The 26,617-nt window shown below is 34.2% G+C and overlaps 2 protein-coding genes across 5 annotated transcripts in view; one reads left to right on the top strand and one right to left on the bottom strand.

Moving 5' to 3' along the window:
- The window catches only part of LOC117226382 (uncharacterized), a 91,603-nt gene extending 71,913 nt beyond the window's left edge, over positions 1 to 19,690 (bottom strand). The window contains exon 1 of one of the 4 annotated variants that reach the window (XM_033480672.2): positions 19,504 to 19,690. The gene's annotated coding sequence lies outside the window, so the exon portion shown is untranslated. The remainder of the gene's footprint in view (positions 1 to 19,503) is intronic. The other 3 variants (XM_033480665.2, XM_033480647.2, XM_033480656.2) reach the window with 3 other exon arrangements.
- The window catches only part of LOC117226405 (midasin), a 140,626-nt gene that overhangs the window by 79,803 nt on the left and 34,206 nt on the right, over positions 1 to 26,617 (top strand). The gene's annotated exons all lie outside the window — the stretch shown is intronic.

The raw sequence follows: 26,617 nt of genomic DNA, 5'->3' as shown, positions 1-26,617 counted from the left end.
TGACTGATATTATCTTCTGATAATATTTCCTGATTAATACTTGTAATATTGACTGATATTATCCTCTGATATAATATTTTCTGATAGTAATCTCTGGTAATATTTTTTCTTCTTCTGATAATACTTTCTGCTAATATTGAGACTGATATTATCCTATGATATATTTTCTGATAATATTCTCTGATAATATTTTTTGATAATACTCTTTGATTATATTGTCTGATGATATCGGTTGATGATACTTTCTAATAATATCCTTGGATGTAATTTTTTGATAATACTCTCTGATAATATTCTCTGATATCACTCTTTGATACTATTGTCTGATAATACTCTATGGTGATGTCGTCTGATAACATCATCTAATAATAATCTCTGATAATAATATTATCTCATAATATTATTTGGTAATACTTTCTGATAATATTATCTAATACTATCCCCTGATAATATATTTGCTGATAATATTCTCTGATTATATTGTCTGATCGATTGATAATACTTTCTGATAATATTCTCTGATACTACTCTCTAATATAATTCGTTTATTCTGATATTACTCTTTGATAATATTGTCTAATAATACTCTCCGGTAATATCCTTTGATAATATTCTCTGATGTTATTATCTGATAATTTTTGTCTTCCCATCTCACTCTTTCTGTTTTAATCTCTGTCCCTTTGATAATTTCACTTTATCTGTATTTATTTATCTATGAAAAATTGAATAATTATCAAAGAGAGGAAGAATGAGAGAGAGAGAGAGAGAGAGAGAGAGAGAGAGTGGGGGGTGGGCAAGAGTGGGAGAAATGATCATGAAGCAGAGCTAGGGAGAGGGAGGGAGAGGGAGGGAGAGAGAGTGAGAGAGAGGGAGGGAGAAAGGTATTATCAGAGAGAACAAGGGAAACAGGAAACAGCAGAGAAAGAGAGAGGGCGATGGAGGAAGCGCAGCGGGCAAACGGAAATATTTACAGGCCTCGAAACCGCTTCGCGCCGCACGGATTTATTAATTAACGATAATTCCGCATTGACGTCGAACGACAAGGGGAAGCTCGCGGCGAAACGCAGTAAATTCCGTTGCCCGCCTTTTATTCCACCCCTGGGAGACGGACCAGTTGTCCCCGATCCTCTAAATATTATACAGGCCGCAGCCCCATCCTTCTCCGGTCTGTAAATCGACCAATGAACAACCGAGATCTCTCTCTCTCTCTCTCTCTCTCTCTCTCTCTCTCTCTCTCTCTCTCTGTAGGTGTACACACCCTTTCCCCGCGACCGTGTCCTGATTTTATCTCGCCGCTCAGCCGAGTCTTTTAAAGACTTTAATGAACGAATTTCCACGGCGACAAGCTTCGCCGTGTTCCTTTTCTCATTCGGTGCGTATCGGCCGACGCCGACCCCGACGCGACGAGGCCCGGCTCCGCTGCCTCCATTTTGTCTCTCCATTGACCGAATTAATTTACCACGTTGCCGTCTTTTTGTTTCGATTTTGTATGGTGTCCAGACCTGGTTTCAGGTTGCTGATAGAGGTAATGATCGGTGGAGAGGAGTTCGCGTAGCTTGTGGAGATTTGAAATGGTTTGAAGTGGTTTGAAGAGGATCACTGATGTAATCAAAAGCATTGATCGAATTGATCTTTGTGTTTCTTATTCGTGAAAGGATTGGAGAGAAGTGTTGAAGTGACTTTTAAAGGTTTGGAGAGGTTTGGAATAGTTCGAAGTAGTTTGAAGAGGATTACCGGTATAATCAAAAGCATTGATTGAATTGATCTTTATGTTTCTTATTTGTGAAAGGATTGGAGAGAAGAGTTGAAGTGACTTTTAAAGGTTTGGAAAGGTTTGGAGAGGTTTGGAATAGTTCGAAGTAGTTTGAAGAGGATTGCCGGTATAATCAAAAGCATTGATTGAATTGATCTTTGTGTTTCTTATTTGTGAAAGGATTGGAGAGAAGAGTTGAAGTGACTTTTAAAGGTTTGGAAAAGTTTGGAGGGGTTTAGAATGGTTCGAAATGGTTCGAAGTGTTTCGAAGTGGATTACTAGCATAATCATTTATTGCTTTGATTGATCGTTATGTTTCTTATTTGTGGAAGAACTGAAAAGAAGAAGGATTGAAGTAGTTTTTAATGGTTTGAAAAGATTTGCAGTGGTATGAAGAGATTTGCAATGATCTGGAGAGGATTATTAGTTTAATAGTGAATTGATTGAATTGGTCTTTATGTTTTTTATTTGTCAAAGGGTCGAAGAGAAGAGTTTAAGTCGTTTGTAGTGTATTGTAGAGGTTACTAGAGCCTTGTAGTGGGTTTAGAGAGGTTCGTTAGATTAATGAAGAGTCGATTGGGTTGTTCTTTGTAGAGTAGAGTGGAAATGGTTTGTAGAGGTTTTAAGTGGTTCGGTAAGGTTCGTTAGATTAACAAACAGTTGAGTAAATTGATCTTTATGTTCTTTGTTCGCGGAGTTTCGAGATTGTACATTGTTACGATGATAAGGGATGCTTTTGTGAAAGACAATGACAATTTTAATATTTTGTGAAGAAACAATTGTTAGATATTTGTGCATTTTTAAGTAGTTTGGCAAAATGTGGAAGACTGTTTGAATATTGTTGGAATATTACTTTAATATTATTTGGATGTTATTTCAATATTGTTTAAAAATTGTTAAAGTATTGTTTAAGTATTGTTTCAGTATTATTTGGATAAATATTGTTTTTGACATTTATTTAAACTGCTCTTTAGACTTACATTATTTATAATAATGAAAACATTTTCTAAAAGTAGTAGACAATTCAATCATTCTCATAAAATGAAAATCTTTTCAATAATTCTATTCTCAAGCAGATATTTCAATCATTATAAATTATACGCTTCTAAATTTGTCTTCTTTTCCAACATTATAAAATTTTCATTTTGTTATACTAATAATTTTATTGCTTATTTTCGCTGCTTTTAGTTCACGTTGTTGTCTCAGCATACAAGGTTATTACAAAATAATCGTCGGCGATATTGAGAACAGAACTTGAAGTGGCTGCTAAGGACACTCCAGAACTTTTGTTAACTTTATGAACAAAGTTACTACTATACGCGTTACTCAGCGATAAGTTGCCCTGTTTGTTCTCACCGAGTGTTGCACCTAACGCAACACTAAATACACAAAATGTTAATGAAACTCAACAACACCTCGTATACATTACAATTAGTTCGCATATATTTTTTAGGAAATTAACTTAAAATATAATGCAATGTTTCCATAAAATAAGAAATAAAAATCACCATTAATGATCTTTGAACTTTAATCAATATAATTTGTCCATAATATAAACAACTTCTATTGATTAGAAAAAGGTTCATTTGTTCAAAGGTTTATTTTTATTGTATCTTTTCTCAATTATAACAAGTTATATCGATACAATCTTGGATTCGACAAACATTTTAGAAAATATAATATCTCATGCTATACAATAACACAAATGAATAAATTAAATATTAAGTATTAAATATTCAATATTAATATGAATATTAAGTATTCAATATTAATATGAATATTAAGTATTCAATATTAAATATCAACTATTCAATATGAAATATTTTCATTATTTTAATTTTAGATATTTTCTATAATATTGAAAGTATTATCACGTGTTTGACTGGCGTATCTAGTGACTTGCGACGTTAGTTCGTCAGCTAAATCATAAAAAAACCGCGTTGAAATCAGCGGTTAATTAAGGCGGGACGTTTGAAAAAATCCCATTCACTACCCCGAACTTCGCCGCGGAACGGCCGGGAATAATAATATTCCGTAATTCTGTCAAACTTCTGAATAAAACTTCCCTCGTCAACTCTGACGTTAGCTAGGTTTAATTTCCCCGCGCTTAATTCCTCCTACCACTGTAACGGGACTTGACTTAATTTAACCGCACCTCTTTGCTCGTCTAGTAAAAAAAAACTTTTTCCCCAGGTTTATCACAGAATAAACAAAAAGAAAGGAAAAGAGAGAATCCTACGAGTCCAGGGTTTTTCGCGAGAAAGAATCGCTCGTTCGTTCGTTGTAACGCGAAAGAAGTGTTAATTACCCGTGCCGGGGTCGCGCCCTGCGGAAATTTGGTGCGGAGCAATAGAAAGCATAATTAGCCGACGCAAAATGATTCCCTAATTATCTCGGCCAGTTTTCGCAGATTATTTGGACGTTTGAATTTTACGGGGATTTGGCACAGATCGATCGAAAATATATTTAACAAATGCAAAATAGCAACATAGTTTCGCAAAATATTTTTCAAAATTCTTTCGAAGTCATTATTTCATTTTAATTGTGAAATTCCGGTGTTTGGTCAATTGGAATGTTCGAATTTCGCTAGGATCAGAGGCGAAAGGATTTTAAACAAAATTTGCAAACGCAAAATTGCAACATAGTGTCCTAAAATATTTGTCGAAATTATTTTAAAATCATTATGTCATTTTAACTGATTACTGAGTTATGGAAAGTATAATTAGCAAATGCAAAACAGCTTTGAAATCTCGTAAAGGATTTTTCAAAATTATTTTGAAGCCTAGATCAAATTCTGTTTGCAGAAATTTTGGTATTTTATAATATATAAGTACCTAAGAGATTTTTAGAAATTATTTTAAACCTTTTGGTTATTTGTTTTTGTACTGCTTTAAATATTTTATTATATAAATTTATAAATATATTTTATAACTTTGAAATAGAAAATGAATTTGCAAAACGTTATTAGACCGCAGATTTCATGTGTCCACACCAAAAACACGTGAATAAAACACTGAACAACTATCCGAAAATATCCGAAAAATTTACATTGTTTGCGATTTGTATAAATTATTAAGAAAATAAAAATTGTGTGCAATTATTTTAGAAAATTTTGAGTTTGAGCATAGATCCACAGTCTAAAATTCTCAGTTTGAAACACTACTATTCAAAATCGATTGATTTAACAGCAGAGTAAAATTACTGTTTATAATTCTCGTTGCAGTTGTTCGTTTGTTTCTTTAGCTTCGCCGAATGTTATTGTTTATAATAGATCCGCAGAGAGAGATACAGCGAAAATTACGCAGCCATATTAATTCGGGCTTAACGAGGTATCACGTGCAAATAGCAATTTCGTGCAATTCTGCGTGCATTACACGTTCATATTAGGGGACAATTGTCACTCCTGTTATTGTTACCCGCAAAATTGTTGGGGAATTAGAGGAAGCTGCTGTTAATGGCGGTACACAAGAGTCGGAATAATCAAAACAATCCGTGTACCAACGACACGAAAATCCCTAATCTTTCAGAACATGTAAGCATTGTTTGAACTCGTACAACGTTGACCTTTGTCTCCAACTGTATCAAACGAGTATAAAAAATACCAAATATTTAGAGACGACGAACGAATTAATTTCGAAGAAAGTTGAAAAGTATTTTTTCGTTCGAGAAATATTTTCCAAAATTTTTGTGGAACAATTTAACGGACAATTTAATGCAAAATTATAATTATAACGTAGACTTTTGTCTTTCAGTGTACCGAAGGTGATTTATTAAATGAAAAATGTAGTGTTATAGTGTTTCTCGGTCTCGGGATAAATTTGAAATGTTTATAAAACGATTTATAAAGCAGTTCAATATATAATTGACATATAATTGACTTATAGTCTTTCGTCTATGACTGTATCAAAAGAGTATAAAGAATAAAAGATATCGGTAGAACATAAATAAACTATTTTCGGAAATAGCTGAAGAGAATTTCCCGTTTTTTATTTACGATATTTACCAAATTTTGTTGGGCGATAATTACATATGATTATAACGTATAGTTTTGTCGGCGACTGTACGAGAAGCTTGTGAAAATGAAACGTATCGATGGACGATGAATGAGCTGGCATTGGAAAAAGTTGCGAAGCGTTTTTCGCCGTCGAGATATCGCAGAAGTTTTTCAGAAACGATTTATCGAGCAGTTTTCGCGGATACGTAACATAGATTGGCAAGGGAAAATAATATTTCTGAGAAATGTTGACGGCATAAAGGTAGGGCTCGCGAAAAATATTCGGCGGGTATACTTTTTCGCGACTCATATTCATGTCAAGAGGGGTTGGAAACTATGTTTCCGAGCTCGTGGGCCGGAGAAACCGACTGCATCGCATCGGGGAAATAATAGACGCGAAAGCGAATGCATCATACGCGGTGCAGAGCCTCTCAATTTTCGTTTTAAACGATTCCCGGTAAAATATGAGAACAGCCACATTTGCCCGAATAATCCCTGGTTGTCAGCGAAATGTACACCGCGTTCCGCGAATTATACGTTTACGCACAATTGATTTATCGGTATCGGGACAAAGAAACCATTTATCACCTAATAGAACAAACATGAACGGTATGAAAAGAAGTTATAATTCATATTTCTCTTGGTTACCCTGCCGTAATTCATAATATAGTGGACAGCTTACATTTTAGAGTGAAATTAAGTAAATTGTGATGTATATTTTTCTCATCTTTCAATGCGTTTTTCTATTGTATCATTTGTGTTCAGCCGAAAGATGTTTTCAACATTGTTACGCGAGATTTCAACATTGTTGAAATGTAATCTCAATCTTAAAAATGTAATCTCAGCCTTAAAAATGTAATTTCAATATTGTTAAAGTGTAATCTCAACATTTTAGAAAATATAATTTCAACATTGTTGAAATGTAATCTCTAAATTTTTTAAATGGAATTTCAAAATTGTTAATTGCAGTATCAACCTTGATGTTTGCTGTTTCAACATTGTTAAAGTGTTATTTTAACATTGTTAAGTTCAATTTTAATATTGCTTAATGGAGTATAAATTTCTTTGTTAAACGCAGCTTTATTATTATTATTGAAAATTTGATTTCAATATGCTTAAAAACGTTTTCAACATTGCCGAATATAGTCTCAACATTGTTGGATATAGTTTCAACATTTTTGAATATAGAATTTTCAACGTAATTTCAACATTTAAAAAAAAATAAAATGTCGGATGCAATGAATTTATTGACTAATTTCGAACGAAATTATTATTCGAAAATTCTTAAAATCGTTGAGAATCAATTACTGAATATTTGTTAAAATCATCAAATTCACCGCATTTCTTCGCTCATAAATTTCAGATAGATTTTCACATTTTCGTTTATTCCTATGGAATTTGCGTTCAAAATTATGGAACCCAAAGTTCCCATAATCGTTAACTGCTTTCCCAATGTTTTTGCAATATTAACACTAACGAAGACAGTCCATCAACTACGCTTATTTAACCGCCATGTCCGAAACAACATTTTCTCGAAATTCCAAAAAATGGACTCCTATAATTATTTCGAAATTCGTACAAAAAATTCATACAGATAATCCAATGATCATCCCTTATCTCGTCGAGTTAATATCCCCCCGGTTCGAAACGGCTCAATTAATTATAACTTCGAGAACATCCGCGTTAACTGCTGTCTCGCCCATTGCCATATTTCTCGGACACCCGGTACGTAATTCCGTGGCGAACTTCGGCGAAGAACTGGCGCGCGCGATCCAATTGATCCTCGGGGGAAATCCTTTCGGTGGCTTTTCCGGTTCTACGGTCTGTTTACCGATTCCGGCGAATTTGTCTTTCGCGTTCCTCCCTCCCCCCGTATTCCTTGCTCCCTGTCCTTACCCCAACCTATTTGCCACCCTCCCACGCTTACAATAGCCGGCGAAAAAATTGGAGACTTTTCGCAATGTAGTTCGTGCGGTACTTACAACGCAGGAATTTTTTGGTGCTGGAGAAGAACTGCTTTGGGGATGAAAACATCTCCCAAAGAAACTCCATTCCTATTTATAATGATAATATATACATGTTTAGGAATACTAAATAAAATGGGCGTAAAAACGTTGATTGAAAATTGTTGCGTTCTCGATGGTTTACAAAAACGAAATAAAACGTCGAGCAATCTCAAAATTGAAGAGTTAATTTACAAAGAATCCATTATCTTTGAAATTTCTAACGAGTATTTGTAATATAAAGAAATTTGACAGTTGGAATGTGTTCAATAAATTTTTAAGACCTGCAGAAACGTATCTCATAAAAAAGCTTATAACAGGGTAATTTTTTTGTTCCGATACAAAATTGTTGTAGGGGTGAAAACATCCCTCAAAAACAAAATTTTTATCGTTCATTTATTATCGTCAACATTTAAAAATAATTTATTGATTGTCTTACAAGGACAAGAAAAAAGAGTTTGACTAAAAGTTGCAGACGAACTTATTTAAATTATTAAGTAAAGCAAAACTGTGTTCTGCGATTAACTCAAAAAATATTGAACGGAGATCCGCAATCCAAAAGTCTCGATTTGAAGCGCTACTGTTCGAAATAAATGATATGAACTATAAATTTCTAATTTCAATGTTTAAACCACATAAATATATTTTGCAATGTTCGAAAGACGAGTTTCGATAAAATCGCGGCGGAGGTTAGTTTCGCGTAAAAGTTGGCGGTCCGAAACCGTCCGAGTTCGCGGAAAGTTTCGATCATTCTCTCGCGACTCTGCGTGATCCACGGGAACAATTTGATCTAGATTCTCGGTCGAATGGCCGACTTCCGGCGACGCTGTCTCGGCTCGAACGGGAAAGCTTCGAACCCGGCGGATCGTAACGGGCCCGTAAATTACGCGCGTCGGGTAATACGATAAATCAGGGCTCGGTACCCGGCGAAATTGCGGCCGTTATGGCTTGAAAAATGAATGACGGACCGGCTGAATTCGCGATACACCCACGCCGCGATCAAATAAGCCGCGGTTTAGTGAACCGCGACCTGGCGCGAGCCGCCGTCCTCGTCCTCTATTTTCACGCTCACGCGGGCCCGCCTGTCTACGAACTTTCGAGAATCGAGTTGAAATTTTCTTAGACATAAGAGCAACTCCGCGAAAATATTTTGTGAAAGCTCCGAACCGATCCATCCGATCGCAATCGACCGAGTTGGGTATTTTCGGAACGCGGCATCCCTGGGCGGTGTTTTCGAGAAATTGAATTTTTGGAAACGATTTCTTGAAAATTCGTGGATCGATCTGTTTGCAACTTTCTGTAATTGTTCTGGGGATCGAGATTTTGGGTTTAGCGAGAGCTGTCGCGTTTTGTGTGTTTAATAATGTAATTTCAATATTGTTAATTGCAGTTTTAACCTACGCGAATGATGCTTCAACATTGTTCAAATATAATTTCAATAATTGTTCGACTATAATCTCAACATAGCGGGAATGAAATTTTAACATTGTTGAATTACGATCTCAGCATGGTTAAATTATAATACCAACATTGTTAAAATGTAACCTTAACATTGTTGATACGTAGCCCGACATGTTTAAAACATAATTTCAACATAATTAAAACGTAATTTCAATACGATTAAAAATGTAATTTCAACATGATTAAAAATATATATTTCAACATTGTTAAAAGGTAATCTCTTATTGGTATTAAATTTCATAAATTTATATCGCATTATATTACAAATATACAATAAAATTTTATTCGTGACATTAGTCGAATGAGAGTTTCTTCAAAATTTCATTGGAGCAATTAATTTCGAAACGTTAATCGAGTAAAATTTTATTCGAATGACGCAGATCTCTGCCGGATACGATTAAAAATGTAATTTCAACATGATTAAAAAAATATATTTCAACATTGTTAAAAGGTAATCTCTTATTGGTATTAAATTTCATAAATTTATATCGTATTATATTACAAATATACAATAAAATTTTATTCGTGACATTAGTCGAATGAGAGTTTCTTCAGAATTTCATTGGAACAATTAATTTCGAAACGTTAATCGAGTAAAATTTTATTCGAATGACGCAGATCTCTGCCGGATACGATTAAAAATGTAATTTCAGCATGATTAAAAAAATATATTTCAACATTGTTAAAAGGTAATCTCTTATTGGTATTAAATTTCATAAATTTATACCGCATTATATTACAAATATACAACAAAATTTTATTCGTGACATTAGTCGAATGAGAGTTTCTTCAAAATTTCATTGGAACAATTAATTTCGAAACGTTAATCGAGTGAAATTTTATTCGAATGACGCAGATCTCTGCCGGGAGGCAAAAAGGGTAGATTGCAATCGGTTGGAATCGTTTGAATCGGTGTGAGTTGGGTGTCGCGAGATATTCCACGCGTCACAGCCCGAAAAGCTTGGCGGCAGTCGATCACGAAGATCCGACAATCGGCGACCGGGAGAACTGAACACGTCGGAACTTGCTTTGAGCTCGTGACTGGAAAGCTGGAAAGGCCCGTCGTGGCGTCAGAGAGTCAGTGGATGACTCACAAAAACCAGCACAAGCGACAATGAGCAGCAGAAATGGAACGCAAAAGACGCGAGGCTGGCTCTCGTTCCTTTTATTTCGTTTCGCTAGCTTTTTTGTTTCTCCTCGTCCATTGCGACGGAGAATAGTTTCGACTTAAAAGAGACCTGCCCTCTCGCCACCCCCGCGACGTACGGTATTCCAACCCCGTCGCCAGGGTGGCCCCCAATGAAACCGAGGAACTTTGTCTTGGGCCAAGTTATTTCGAAGGAAAAAGTTTCTGTGAAGTATGATACCAGTCCTGCCGATAATTATCTGCTTGTCTCAGCTTTGCTTTTCGCAGTTTTCATTTAACAGGGGAGAATCGTCGCGTGATTGTGCTCTGGTTTTGTTGGGGGATGAAACACTGTCACTGGAGAATTTTTGTTCCGCGAGTTCAGGGAATATGCGATCGTTATTGTCGTTGTTTTATGTTTGTTCATCTAGTAGAGGTTAATCGTTAATTTATTGATGTTGAGGGGATGGAACTACCCCGCAACAATGTAATTTATATTTTTATTCTTGTTCTTTAGGTCGTCTGCAACTATTATTAGATTTATTTAATATCTGTATAAGCAGTAAAGCTGAGTTGTTATTTTATTTTCATTGAAGGGTTGAAACTCTCCCTCTTGATTGTATAATAGATATTTTTATTTTTTTATTTTTTATCGTTTAAAGTCTGTGTAACTATTATCGTATTTATTTAACGTTTGTGTATGCAACGCGGGTGGATTTGTATTTTATTTTTATTGAAGTGTTGGAAGTACCCACTAAAAGTGAAATTTATGGCATTTAGTTATTGATTGTCATGCGTAATTGTAATTATATTTATATTAGAGGGATGAAACTATTCCTAACATTTAATATTTCTCTATTATAATTTCAATCTATCTATATTTATATTATTTATTTACCATTTACTTTACTTTTGTTGAAGGGTTGAAACTACCCTCTAAGAGAACAATTTATTTAATAAATTAATTATTAATTTAATAAATTATTATTTATGTAGTGCTACGGAACCGAGTCATTGTTATATTTATATTATGGAATGAAACTACCCCTAACAATATAATTTGCGCTCTTGTCATTTTAATATCGCAAAATTATTAACATGTGTAAAATTATTAATTTTCATTCGCGACGTTTACAGTGTTATTAAATGCTCGTACAATAATTTTTAGCTGGATTTTTAGTGGCGATAAAGTGACTAAGCCATCATCGTTATCTCATTTTCGATACCGGCGGACGTTAATTCTCGCTAAAATATCGGTGTCGCATAATTTGTCACAGGCGAACCAACGCGGAAATTGTTTATGGACGTTTAACGATGCACTAATAAATGTTAATAAATCGAGTCCGCAGATAACATTATACCGGAGTAGGTGAATATAATAAATTATAGTAGTATTATAGTACTGCACGAACAATGGGCCATAGATTCTCGGAAATTGCTATAACAGGTGTATAGCAACGATCCACAAAATTGATCATTTATATTACAAAATTATTCGAGCGAAATCGATAGACGACGGTTGAAATATAATCCGACAAATGCAAGTGGAATCGATGCTTGTTTTAAAACGATTGGAAAATATTTCCTTTTGCAAACAAATGAAATACAATTTATACAAAAACAATTAGAAAGGCATTTTCATCGAAAACAGTTAAAATGTAGTTTATTAAAAAGTAACAAAAATACGGTTTAATAAAAAATAATTAAAAACAATTAAAATATAGTTTATTCAAGAACAATTGTAATACAATTTTATTAAACGTATTTAAATGTATTTGTATCAATTATTTATTTTAAACATTTATATCAATTATTTATTTTAATCATTTATATCAATTATTTATTTTAATCACTTATATCAATTATGAAATGTATTTATATTAAATACAGTTTATTCAGGAACAATTAGAATACGGTTTTGTCGAAGACAATGAAGATTCCAACTTACTGAAAGCCTTGAAAATTCAACTCATTCGGAACAATGAAAATACAATTGATGGAGGATAACTGAAGTGCAATTGGTACGATTATTTCCCGGGCGAATTCGCAAAATATTCAAGCGACAATTACTGGGTCAGCGTGCAAGAGTTAATTACCTAGGCGAGAAAGCTTTTGTGTTCGCCGGTTTCACCTAAATTACGATACACTCGAATATGAGCCGACGCGTTACGATAGAAGCGCGCGCGGAGAAACCGGAGACACAACGGCATCGATAGCCCGCGAATTCTTAATTAAAGGTTAATTATGACGGAGGCTCTCGCGGGTGTTCCCGTAAGTTCGACTTGAAGGTTAATTAGCCTCGAGTGCCCCGTCCAATTGATGGTAAAGCCTTCCGACGAACGTTCACACGTTTCCACGCCTCGACATAATACGATTTCCACCGAGAAAGAAAAAGACCGAGACCGAGAGAGAGAGAGAGAGAGAGAGAGAGAGAGAGAGAGAGAGAGAGAGAGAGAGAGAGAGGAGAATTGAAAATTAAAATTTACCAGCACTTGGTTAATGAGAAAAAAAAATTTCGCGAACGGTAAAACATTTTGTCAACGACGGTACCCTGTTCGAACGACGATACTTTCGTATGACAAAATTTCATGCTGTTCCTTTCGAGCATAAAAGGAACACCGTGCTTTTTAATACATATAGAAGTTCATGTGTTTTTCATTGAAATTTTAATGTACAATTTCGTCGGACGTAAACGAACGCGAACGTGGCTTTTATTTGACATGAACGCACGTCTCCGTGTTATTTATGTGTTATACAATGATGTTAATATGTGTGCTTGTTATTAGATATAAGCAGAGATTATTATGTCGTTCGTTCAACATAAACGAGTTTTGTGGTTCTATTTTTGTATTACTTTTGTTATATTTTGACAATATATATATATAATATTATTATATTAAAAATATAATATTTCGAAGAATTATTATTAAAATTTTCTAGGGCAAATATTGTTAAATTTTATTGTATGTCTTGTTTAATTGTTATAGAAAAGATTATTTTAACATAATTATTAATGCAGAAAAGTGAACTAAATTGAGTCAGTTCATTTATTTAATTAATTTAGTTTCATTGAATTTAGTTAGTATATGTTTCATTTATTTAGTTTAGTATAGGCTAGTTTATTTATTTTAGGATACTTTCGTGTATTTAGGTTCATTTAATATAGTGTAGTTAAACTAGCTTACAATTCGTTTAGTATAGTTAATGTTTAGTTTAATTCAATTTAGTTTACTTCGAATTAGTGTAGTTTAATTTACTCCTGCTTTAAATATTAATTTAGCTTATTATTTAGCTTGCAAATAGTACAGTTTTCGTTACTTCAATTCAAAATTAGTATAATTCCCTTTCATTTAGTTTAATTCAGAAACTATTAACAAATCGGTAAAATTTTAATCTTATTAACACCACAATTTCGTATCACTATCACTATAGTATAATTATGTGAACAGAATTATCAACGATACAAAGTGAACTGTTAATTCTTCTCTGATCCAATTAAAAACTTACACTGAGGTCGAACGAAGGCGTTAAATTAAAGTTTGATAAGCTAATTTAAAGAATGGCTATTCTCAGATATTTTTCCATCGTGTAGCCGTCCTCCGTCGTTATCTATGTAGTATCGATATCGACACCGCTCATCCTGGTAAACTCTTTAGCAGCGTTAAAAAGAGGAATTAAAGGCTATTTAACTCTGCCTGCGAAATTCTCCATCGAAAACTGGCGTCGGAGCGCGGTGTTTCATTATAATCGCCTTGTCTTTAATGAAATATTCTTATCCGCACTACTTCGATGAAAAGATGAGCTTAAATCCTGTTTGAGAGTCCTCCGTTCGCCGATTCCTTTGACTTCGATGTAAGCATACTTCGTTTTCTATTTTTACACGGGATGGAGCAGTCAATTTTCTAGTTTCAGTCAAAGCAAAAAGTTCATTTTTCTATTTTTAGTCAAAGCAGACAATTCATTTTTTGGTTTTAGTCGAACCAGAAAATTCGCTTTTTCATTTTTAGTCGAAGCGGACAATTTACTTTTCTATTTTTAGTCGAATCAGAAAATTTATTTTTCTATCTTCTGTTAAACCAGAAAATTCATTTTTTGATTTTTAGTCGAACTAAAAAATTCATTTTTCTATTTTCTGTTAAACCAGTTTCGATTAATTTTCCTACTTTTTATGTAGGTAAATATATTTGGTTTTCGATTTTTGTAGGTTCGGAAATATTTATTTTTCCATACGGATAAGAATGGAAACATTTTCTGTCCTATATTCATGAAAGTATAAATATTAATACTTCCATTTCGATGATATTTGTTCTTCTGTTTTGACAGAAGCAAATTGTAATTGTATCATCGAAAATAAAATTGACAAAGATCATTTTCCACCGTCTTAAATATTAAAATTTGCAAAATAAACGTCACAATACAAAATCAAAGACGTAATTATCAACCAGCTACAATATAAAACGAAGTAAAAACAGTGATAATAAAACAGAAACAATAACAAAGAAGATACGAATAAATAAATAAAAAGAACAACATAAAACAAATTCAAATGAATACGATAACAAACATGATACGAATAAATAATGAAATATGTATCATAAAACAAATTAAAGCCAATAATAATAATAATATTAATAATAACAATAATAACGTTAAGCTTGTAGTCGCAAATCTGAAAATCCAGATTAAAATTTCATCCGAAGATTAAATGCGCATCGCCAAGCTGCTTAAAAATTCGCCGCGTTTCTAGAAGGATACCAAGAAATAAAAATCGGACAAACAAGAGCCCCATCCGCCGTATAATTAATACCGCCGTATCTGGGGATTAAGGCTGTTAATCTAAAAACACACCGCCCCTTTAATTTTTGAAATGCTCGGGTCGCGACGCCACGCGAAACAAATTCGAGAGAGTAATGCCGACAGAAAAATCAGCGTCAAACGCATAAATCCCAGTTGATTAAAATCGTATCTTAACGAACACTGCTGGCAGTAATCCAGATGCATTCTCTGTGTTGTTCTGGAAGCTTGCATGGAAGTCATTCGAGAGGAAAGAAGTGCGTGCGCTAATGTTATTGTCGTGCTCGCGTCCTCCATTCTCATACCGCTGCGCGATAGCAATGATATGGTGCGTAGTTATCCTGTTTAAAAAAAAAAACTGTAACTGTTGTGATTTTAGTTTTAAATTATTGTACTTTTATGTAGGAACGATGGAGTGTATAAATTGCTGTTCAAAGTGCATGAATTATTGTTCGATGTGAACGATTGTTTTGGCCGAAGTGCATTTGTTCTTGTTCAAAATGCATAAATTTTTTGGTACATAAATTTGTTCAGGTACATAAATTATTTGTCAAAAATGCATAAAGTGTTGCTCAAAAATGCATAAATTCTTGTTCGAAATGCGTAAATGTTTGTTCGAGATGCACAAAGTCTTTATTATTCAAATTTTTGTCTGAACATATATATAATATGCACAAATAACAATATATAAATAATAAATAACAATAAATAATAATATATATAATATGCATAAATAATATGCATAATAACATATGCATAAATATTTTCCCAAATTGCAACAATCCCTGTTCGAAATAGATAAATTCTATTAAAAATGCATCGATTGTTCAAAAAGCATAAATTCTTTTTTAAAGTGAACGTTTCGACCGAAGCGCATCAATTCTTGTCTAAAATGCGATTTGTCCAAATTCTTCTTCAAAAGTGCATTGTGGTGCAGAAAGAGGAGATAATTACACGAAAATTCGCACAAACGAGAAATGAAACATTGTGCTTTTACTATAAAAATAAATACGTGGAAGTTGAAACAATTGAAAGATTGAAAAAATTTATGAACACCGACGTCTTACATTGCACTTTTTAAAATAATTTTGTAATGTAATTTACGTGCCGTTTAATCATCGTTTCATTTAGAATTCATTTTAGTTTAATTATCGATTATTTTTATAAGAGACAAATAAAACATGCGTTTTACTGACGAAAATCTTAAGAAATCAGTGTTTAAGATTTTTGCAATGTGCAAATTTTAAATAAAGCTTGTACAAAATTAACGATTACCATTGAGTACCGTAATTCGTAAAAATCGAAAAATTCATTTTATCTTTCTATTAATTTATTTTATTAAGATCTGAAAACCATGCTCGACAAACGCATGCGGTGAATTAACAATCGTTGCTGTACACTCTAGAACTTACGAAATTCCAGAATCCCCGGAACTTCCAGCTACTTTATACTTCACATAGTCGTCTTTATCATAAATGCATAAAATCGAAGTTACAACTCGGCTTTACCAAGCAACATACGCTTCAGTAGTCGGCAACTTCGTTGGTATTATGTGAATTCGCGTTTAAAATTCTACGGAGATGTTCCCGAAGAATTAAGCCGCGTGGTTCTGTAAATAACAAATCGATCCCTTTCGCAGCTGAATAAAAGAAATTCGCACACGGAAATAGTAATTCATGAATAACGATGTTGCGTTTTCTTTAAGATCGTCGGAGAGGTATGAAATTCCTGTCTGGCTCATGTTTCTTGCAACGGATGCAGCAGATTTGTATTCCGCGCAAGGGCAGAATTTGTTTACACAATTTTTAATCTCGCGTTGGTTACTGTTTTAATTTTTACTTTCTATTTTCTATTAGCTTTTGCGAGCACTCTTCTGCCTCATAACTGATGCGAAGAATTTCAATTTTCTATAAACAATATGCTATCCGATCGTTTCAATGTTAATCTTTAATTTTCAATATCAAGACATGTAATAGTTTGATTAATTTGACTTGCTTTGTAAAGATTGAAACTTTTCTAATTTTGCAGGATTATTTTGCAGGATTGTTATTGCAATATGTGTAATATGTACAATATTGTGTAATAGCTTGGTAAATTTGACTTATATTGTAAAAGTTGAAATTTTTCCAATTTTGTAGGATTTAAATTATTTATCGCAATACCAGCAATATTTGCAATATTATTTAATCGCTTGATAAATTTGGCCTGCATTGTAAAAGTTGAAATTTTCCCAATTGTGTAGGATTTAAATTATTTATCGCAATATCTAAAATATTTGCAATATTATTTAATAGCTTGATAAATTTGGTTCACATTGTAAAAGTTGAAATTTTCCAATTGTGTAGGATTTAAATTATTTATCGCAATATCTAAAATATTTGCAATATTATTTAATAGCTTGATAAATTTGGTTCACATTGTAAAAGTTGAAATTTTCCACAATTTTGTAGGATTTAAATTATTTATCGCAATATCTGGAATATTTGCTACACTTTCATTTCTAATTTTATTAGAATTTCGATTTGACTTCTATTTATTACAGTTAACGGAGAATATTTTTAGAAAATCAATGTTTAGTTTCCAATGCTAAGAAACGTAAGAACTCGATGAAATGAAATTGTACTGTATAAGAATCTTGAAGATCACAATTCTAAGAGCATAGTTAATTTTTGAAGTGTCAAACTTTGGTGAGATCTAAATTATTTATCGCGATATCTGGGATATTTGCTTCAATTTTTTTCCAACTTCCGTTACAATTTTTATGCGTGTCTTGTCTCTTACAATTAGTGCAGACAATTTTGATTTTGCACAACGATAGGCAGTCTAACTGTACGCTTAGACTTTTTTGGAAGGATGAGGTCCATTTGGATCCAGAGTAGAAATTAGTTTCTGACAGCTAATTTAGATAGTTACATATTTCATTAACGTTTACAATAAAACTAACGTGTCTAGGAGTACCATAAAAAATACGTTGAAATGTATTTGACAAATAAAATATATAATTGATATAAGTGATAAATAAAATTATAAATTACATAAATGATAAGTAAAATATATAATTGATATCATTGGTAAATGAAATATATAATTGATGTAATAGGAAAATAAATTATACAATTTGATGGATAAAATATATAACTGATACAATTGATAAATAAAATTACAAGTGATCCCGAGCATACTCAGTTACATTTTTGTCAAAATAATCTGTCATTAAAATCACTAAACCAAGAAAGAAACATGTTTATTAGTTTCCTGTTTTTCGGAAAATCAGAAAGAAACACGTGTCCCTCTCGTTCCATCCTTTCGTCTCGTCCACACAAAAATTTTCATATGCTGCAAAAAGAATTATTACTGTCGAAAATGTAATCATTGTACGGGTAGGGATAACGATACGATGGCAAGTGGTTAACCAGCGAGAACCATCCTCCCATCATCTCGGAACACCATGGCTCCCTTAGCGCCTAGAACGCGAAACCACCCTTCGTTAACGCTAGACCCCCGGGCCTCGACTTAATCAAAGTCCGCGTCCGCGAATAATGCCTGATAAAGCATTAACCCAGATACACAGAGGGACATCCATATAGCTAGAGAGACAGATAGAGCTAGAGCAAAATAGAAAAGAACAAAACAGATAGATTGACACATATTACATACATATAGATATAATTATACAATGTACACGTTAATTGTAATATAGACAATATAATATATACAGGGTGTTTCAGTTTTCTCCGCGAAACTATACCGGCACATTCTACAAGTGAAAATGAGAGAACAAATTTCAAATGATAACAGAGTGCTTTTTTGATTGATACATTTTATGATACTTACACTACTTAAACTTATTGAACTGACTGTATATATTATAATTTATTATATATATATATATATAGATAGACATATAGAGAAAGAGAAGGAGCGATATAGAAATTGAGAGAGAGAGAGAGAGAGAGAGAGAGAGAGAAATGAAGGGAGAGAAAGATAGAAATTAAGATAGAGAGAAAGAGAGCGAAATTAAGAGAGAGAGAAAGATAAAAATGAGGAGAGAGGGAGAGAGAGCTAGAGATTAGGAGAGAGAGAGAGAGAGAGAGAGAGAGAGAGAGAGAGACAGAAAGCATAATAAGAAAGTAAGTAAGTTAACCTAAGAGAGTAAGAGAGACAGATAGTAAGAGAGAGAAAGAGACTAAGAGAGACTAAGAGAGGGAGACTGATAAAGTAAAATATTAAGAGGGAGAGTGAGAGAGACTAATAAAGTATGATATTATGAGAAAGAGAGAGGGGGAGAGATTAGAAGAGAGACAGAGAAGAACAAAGAAATAGCAAGAGAGAGAGAGAGAGATAGAGATGGGGTCGTCGAAGGATCAACTACCTCGGGGATAACGGCGGTGTGGTGTTTCTCACCCTGTCCACCCCTAGATCTCGTGGTCCCTTCCTGCGGGACTCTAATCCGGCCGTGCTAATAATCGGCCGTCCTTTCATCCCTCGGCGTGTCAGTGTCACGTCCGCTCCGGGGGTGTGTCTCCGTGAAAATTCACCATATTTACAAATCAGAACATTCACCACCCCCTTCGGCCACCACCACCACTGCCACCACCACCACCTCCACCAACACCACCTCCACCTCCACCACTACCACCACCTCCACCACCACCACCAACAACAACAACCACCACCACTACCACCGACAGCACGCCGATGATCGTCGCCACTGCCGCCACGTTTCCGAAACCTCGCGAAACTCGCACCAACCCCCTGTGCGTCACCCTTTCTCCAGGAGGCGGTTAAAGACCGAGAAAAACTACCACTAACTTGCCGGTGGTGTTCCGAGAATCTGCCGAAATCGTTTCCCCAGCTCTCGAGGCAGCCGGGAAACGTTCAAGAAATTTAGGGGATGATTTTATGGGACGATTCTAGGGGCGGTTTTCAGGCGATGGATTTTAGGTGGTGGCTGTGTCGCGGGTTGACTTTCCGATGGTGGTTTTTGGGGATGTTTAACGGGCGATGGTCTTAGCGGGATGACTTTGATGAGATTGTTTTTTAGGGATGATGTCTGGGAAATGGTTTCTGGGAGATGGTTTCCGAGCGATGGTTTTTTAGGTGGTTGTTTCCGGATGGTGGTTTTGGGGAAATTGATTTTAGATGGTCGTTTTTGGAAGATGGTTTTTGGGGGATGGTCTCTAGGTGGTAGTTTTTGGGCGATGGTTTTTAGGGAATGGTGTTAGGCGACCGTTTTGGAGCGATGGTTTTTGGGAGATGGTTTATGGGGCGTGATTTTTCGCGGGTTTGTTTTTGGGTGGTGGTTTCGGGGCGATGACTTTTCCGGGTTAGTTTTTAGGGGTCGCGGAGGCTCCGGAGCGCTTTCCCGAGGATTTTCTCGCGCACCCCGACGGGCAGGGGGTTTCTCCGATTCTCTCGGCTCGGGGTGCGAGAGAGCACTGAGTTCCAAGTGGATGGAGCCCCTGATACGGCGGATGTGCACGCTGCGCCCGCCCCCGCAGCCCTCCGGGTCCTGAGGAATCGACGCGCGCGCGTATTTCGAGCGTGTTCCCGGTGTTGTTTCGACGGTGAGAGGCCGGGTTTAACAGAGGGATACCGATGGCGAGTCTAGTGGCACTCTGGAACCCTCGCAACCACCACCCCCAACCCCTGCCGCGACTGCGACAAGGAAATTCTGACGCCGAGGATTATGGTCACCGTTGGTCTACCAGCCGATCATCTTCGTGGCCGACTCCGGATGAGGGTGCTTTTATTGGTCGGGGTGATCGGTTTCTTTTGGCTGGGGTGGGCAGGAGTTGTAGGACAGGTGGATGCTAGGATGATGTTTTCGGGGAGTTCGATGAGGGTTGGTTGGAGAGGGTGACTTTTGTCGCTTGGTTTTCGTGGGGAAGGATTGGGGTAGGTGTGAATTAGGTTTTGGTATTTTGAAGTTGAAATTGGGGTGGTTATTTTTAGCGAATGTTGCTATTGGATGATTTAAAGGGGATGATTGTAGGGTTCGTCTCGAATGGGTGTAGGGACATCTTTTTTAAGAAACTAAGTAAAGAATTTTTGTGAAACATTACTGTTTAGTTTGAACATGTTTGAGCCACGTTTATGAATTTTTGCAGACTTTTGTCTACAAAATTGGGGTAGTTAATAATTAAACTGCATCTGTACGTTTCTGCTGATTTTTAACTTGGAAATTGTTATCGTTATTTATCAAACGTGCTTCTTAAGTAGAATTGAGCAGTGTGATTTTATTTTTCAAATTCAGTATTTGGAATTTTTTATTGGAAAAATCAAGTAATGCTACAAGCAACAGTCATGCATTTTTATTTGTTAAAAATTTGTCCAAAATATAGTCAATTTGTAACAGAATTAGTGAAAATGCAAAACTTAAATTTTCAGTGCTCGCCTGTCGTTTTCTTGTTTGCAGACCCTGCAACGAGTAAAGTCGAGTTATTTTACTTTTCTTTTCTGGAGTGTTTGTGCGAGGGCAAACGCATGTCTGTAGGTTTTTTCAGAATTTTCCGTGGTATTTGTTGAAGCAGTTTTTTTCTTGTTTCGAGAATTCGGTTTCGAACTATTTTTTTAGGCGCTGAATAACACATGCTTGTGAAATTTAGTTGACTTAAAGGATTATTGTAATTCGTCGCGTTTCTTTCGCGAATAATTATAACAATAGCAGTGATAACAATTTATGAAAATTCACGAATGTACCTTGAAATAAGTGTGAACAAATTTGCAGGATTTTGTGAGGAAATATCCTACGGTTTATGAGAGAACTATTTTTAAATGATGTGCGGAGAACATATCGATAAATGGGAACACCACCTTTAATGGGGGTGGCACCTTATCTGAGAGCCGATGCAGCTTTAATGGAGCGAAATAATTTTTGTTTGATTGTAACTCCTTTAAACTGCCCATTTAGCATCGTGGAACATCTATAACTGGCTTCCTATATCCCCTTTTCTTTATTTGAAGAACGATTTCTCGTTTCCACCCTCTCGATGCATTTATATAAATTCTCCTCGGTTTATACCAGATAGCCAAAAGCATTTTATTCTTTTCATCACATTCTCGGAGTAGTAATTTTGTCAAAGAAATCGTATTTTATTATTTACAATCTCTATTCACTTTCATAATTTTACAACATTTTATAATAATTATAATTTCAATTCTAACAATTTTAAACAAAGTACTGTTAAAACTTTCGGAAATAACACACTAATATTACTAAATTTATTTTGTTAATCTTTTTATTCACTAGTACAATATTTTACAAAAATCACCCTCCAGAAGAAAAATGCTTTCTTAACCTCAATATAAATATACCCCAATAGGGTATTTTTTGGAAAGAATATATTAAAAGTGTATGTATGTAGCTACTATATATAATAGTACCTTTTAGATTTATTTAATATAAACTGTTTCCGGAAATACCCCTGCAGCATAAATAATTTTTCTTCCCCTAATCGAGAAATTAAAATTTGAAAAAAATATACAAAATGAAGCTAATTAGTATCTACTATTACCATGTTCATTTAGTTAAATATCTTCAAGACAGTTATAATATCATTAACCAGAAACCACCCTCGGAGTAGAAATAATTTTTCCTTCCTCAATAGTGGATTTAAAATTTTGGAAGAAATACATAAAAAGAAGATGGCACGTAGCTGTTATTTCCTTGTTGATTCATCGAAATATCTCAAGAGATGGCCAAGAACAATATTTCCAGAGTTAGGGGTCGCTGCCCCCACTGCAACGCTAAGAAACGTGAGAATAGTCGAAGTAATACTCACAGTAAAGAAGATTATTTAGCAAACAGAATTACCGAGATCGATGCGGAAAGCTTATCGTACCGAGTCTTCACCAGCCACCTATACATTCATGATTGCCATAAGTACAACATGCGGTTTATAGTCAGACCAACAAAGCCCATTCGATTCTCAGCACGTCCAATGAACATACTAACTCGATTTACTCGAAAATGAAGCCTCGTACGGAAAATTTTCATCCTACAGTTTCGACATGTTTTTTCATGAGAAAAAAAATATCCATCCCCTTTCAATTACCACTGACTTGATTGTATTGTTACGCGGAGCGAATATTTTGTAGCTGAAATATTATTTATTGTGCGAGAAATACGGAATTCGCAATTTCGCGCGTGCGAACCAAACAATTTTTATTTAATCAACAAAGTTGGTTATCATTATTTAAATTGTTTATAAATTAATTAATATAATTCTGTAATGTGTACGTTTTAGAATAATAATTGATTAAATAAACAAATAAATTTTCATAATTTATGTTAGATATTTTAATTAATAAACAATTCTGTTTGAATTAAAGACGTTGATTCCCATTGATATAATTTATATAAAGTTTTAATAATATTATTGAACAAAAGGATTGAACAAATAAAAATTGAATAAACAAATTGAGAAAATAAATTTAACGAGTATATGAAACGAATGGATTGAAGAAATGAATTGAAACTACAAATTCAGAAACTTTAAATAAATAAATAAATATGGGCAATTTTTATGTCAAATATTTCACGCATACGTTTCAAATTTATTCAAATCAAGTACGCGTATAATTTCGTGTCGCAGGCAAATCGAACGACGTTGAAAAAATTTTAGTTCTCAATTTTTCGATGAACTGGAAACATAATTTTCTTGGAAGAATGATTTTCCCTTCGTTCGATAATGCACCGCTCGTTAAGATGGACAGACAGCGCGGCACATTCTCCGAATGTTTAGCAAAATGAGAAATTCTTTTGGCACTTCTTACGGTGCGCTAATGGCAGTGTTAATTAAAAGGCCGCGGAACGATCGTCCGCCATGATATTCGCATGATTCGCGAGGCGATCAAAAGCCGTAACGCAGAATTCTTGGACTAATATTGAACATTGAAATTCGATACGCGGAGTAGACGGATGTAAATCAATTTCTCTGTAATTTCTGCCGCAATCCGACTGGAATTAATCGGAGAGGTAAATTCTGGCCACGGAGAATATAAGACTTCTTCCCTTTGGATTCATTAAGTTAATGAATTCCGGATTATTCTTTATTGGAAAGCGGGTATTTGTCGTTTGCGGTGCAAATTATGGATCTATGAAAACCGTCTTTGCTCGTATTTGTTAAATATTTAAAAATTTATGGTGTTAATGTGAATATTTGATCCGGAATTTTTGTAATATTCATTCAATTTCGCGAGGAAAAAGTCTGCCATATTTATTCAAGATTGTAGCAAAAAAAGTTTCCAACAAATTTTTATGCAAGCTTGCAATATTTATAGAAGTTTGCAATATTCATTGAAATTTGGAATGTTTATTCAGATTTGCTGCAAAAGAATTTACAATATTCGTTCAAGGTTGCAATATTAATCCATGTTTGCAATATTTAATCAAGCTTGTACTTTCCATGAAAGTTTGCAGTTTTTATTCAAGTTTGCAACGAAAGAATGCAATGTCCGTTAAAATTTGTAATATTTTGTTTGCAATATTTATCCAGTATCTTACAATTTAATATGCTAGATTTTGATGCAGTATAATTTTATTAAAATATGTATAATTTTTTTTTTTAGTAAACGATAATAAAATATCTGCCATATTTTGATAACGATTATAGTAAATTTATTGCCCACAATTTTCTCGCTAGTGCTGATATAGCACAATGTAAATGAATTTTGAAGCGACTTCGAGATGACTTGTGATAAATAAATTATGGGAAGTAACAGGTGTGGCGAGGGGGTAGGTTAATTAATGCTTAAGACTAATCAACACGGAGGCTTGCATTAATATTTGTATAATTAGGGGAGTGATGCGCATGAGTGCTTGGGACGATGTTTCGGTAATCCCGGTAGGAATTAAATAATAACACAGGAGAAAATTTACACCGTTTCAACAACAAATTGAATAACAATATTATCCGTAAACACCTTGTACATAATTTTCATGTTGTAGTTGAAAGCAATTATTTCTATACAACTGATAGTAAAATTGTTCAGAACAGGCTTGTTTATTGCAATATTGGATCAGAAGCGATTAGACAACAGAATGAATTACTTTTTTACAAACCATTATATAATTCGTAATTGCAATTGAGCTATCATTGCAAAATACAAAGTAATTAAATTATATAAATTACGAATATACGATGTAATTGAATTAATATAACTAATTATGATGTAATTGAATTCAAATTACTAATTAAGATACAATTGAATTAGAAGTACTAACTACGACGTAATTGAATTTGAAGTACTAATTAAGATGTAATAGAATTAGAAGTACTAATTATGATGTAATTAAATTAAAGTTACTAATTACTCGAAGAAATGAAATTAAAATTAGTTATGACTAATTAGATTGAAATAGAGCAATTAGATTGATGTTACTAATTATGATTTAACTGAGTTGAAATTGCTTGCGATGTAATTGAATTAAAATTAGTAATTACGTTGCAATTGAAAGAAAATTACGAAGTAAAAAATAATAAATCAGACATAAATGACAAAAAAATAGGTATACGAAAGAAAAACATGAAAATATATCTTACATCTTCAAAATTCTGGGCTGTAACTTGAAGAACTGTATCTCAATTACATTGTATTTTAGGTACATTGTACTTCGATTACATTGTGCTCAAATTGCATTGTGCTAGAATTAACACTGGCAATTATGTTAACCGAAACATTTGAATTATGTAATTGAATTGCAACGTAGTTGAATTACTACATAATTTAAATACAATGTGACAAAATTGCGAAATTGAATTAGAGTGAAATCGAATCATAATGTAACCGAATTAATAATTGAATTTACAATTCTGCACTCATCGAATTCTACATTTTCGTCGAGACGAAAAAATTCGGTCACGTTTCCCTTAACTGCCGTCTCGTCCCAATTTTTATCCGCCCAACGAATAAATTGATTATGCGTGTCCGATCTTAAGTATGCGTAATTAGATTGCACCGTAATTGAATTACTGTATAATTTAAATACGATGTGACAAAATTGCGAAATTGAATTAGAGTGAAATCGAATCATAATGTAATCGAATTAATAATTGAATTTACAACTCTGCACTCATCGAATTCTACATTTTCGTCGAGGCGAAAAAATTCGGACACGTTTCTCTTAATTGCCGTCTCGTCCCAATTTGTATCCGCCCAACGAATAAATTGAGTATGCGTGTCCGATCTTTAGTATGCGTAATTAGATTACACCGTAATTGAATTATTGTATAATTTAAATACGATGTGACAAAATTGCGAAATTGAATTAGAGTGGAATCGAATCATAATGTAACCGAATTAATAATTGAATTTACAACTCTGCACTCATCGAATTCTACATTTTCGTCGAGACGAAAAAATTCGGTCACGTTTCCCTTAATTGCCGTCTCGTCCCAATTTTTATCCGCCCAACGAATAAATTGATTATGTGTGTCCGATCTTAAGTATGCGTAATTAGATTGCACCGTAGTTGAATTACT

Source organism: Megalopta genalis, chromosome 5 (genome assembly GCF_051020955.1).
Source record: "Megalopta genalis isolate 19385.01 chromosome 5, iyMegGena1_principal, whole genome shotgun sequence".
In the NCBI taxonomy this organism is placed as follows: domain Eukaryota; kingdom Metazoa; phylum Arthropoda; class Insecta; order Hymenoptera; family Halictidae; genus Megalopta; species Megalopta genalis.
This window is presented reverse-complemented; position numbering and strand designations above follow the sequence as displayed.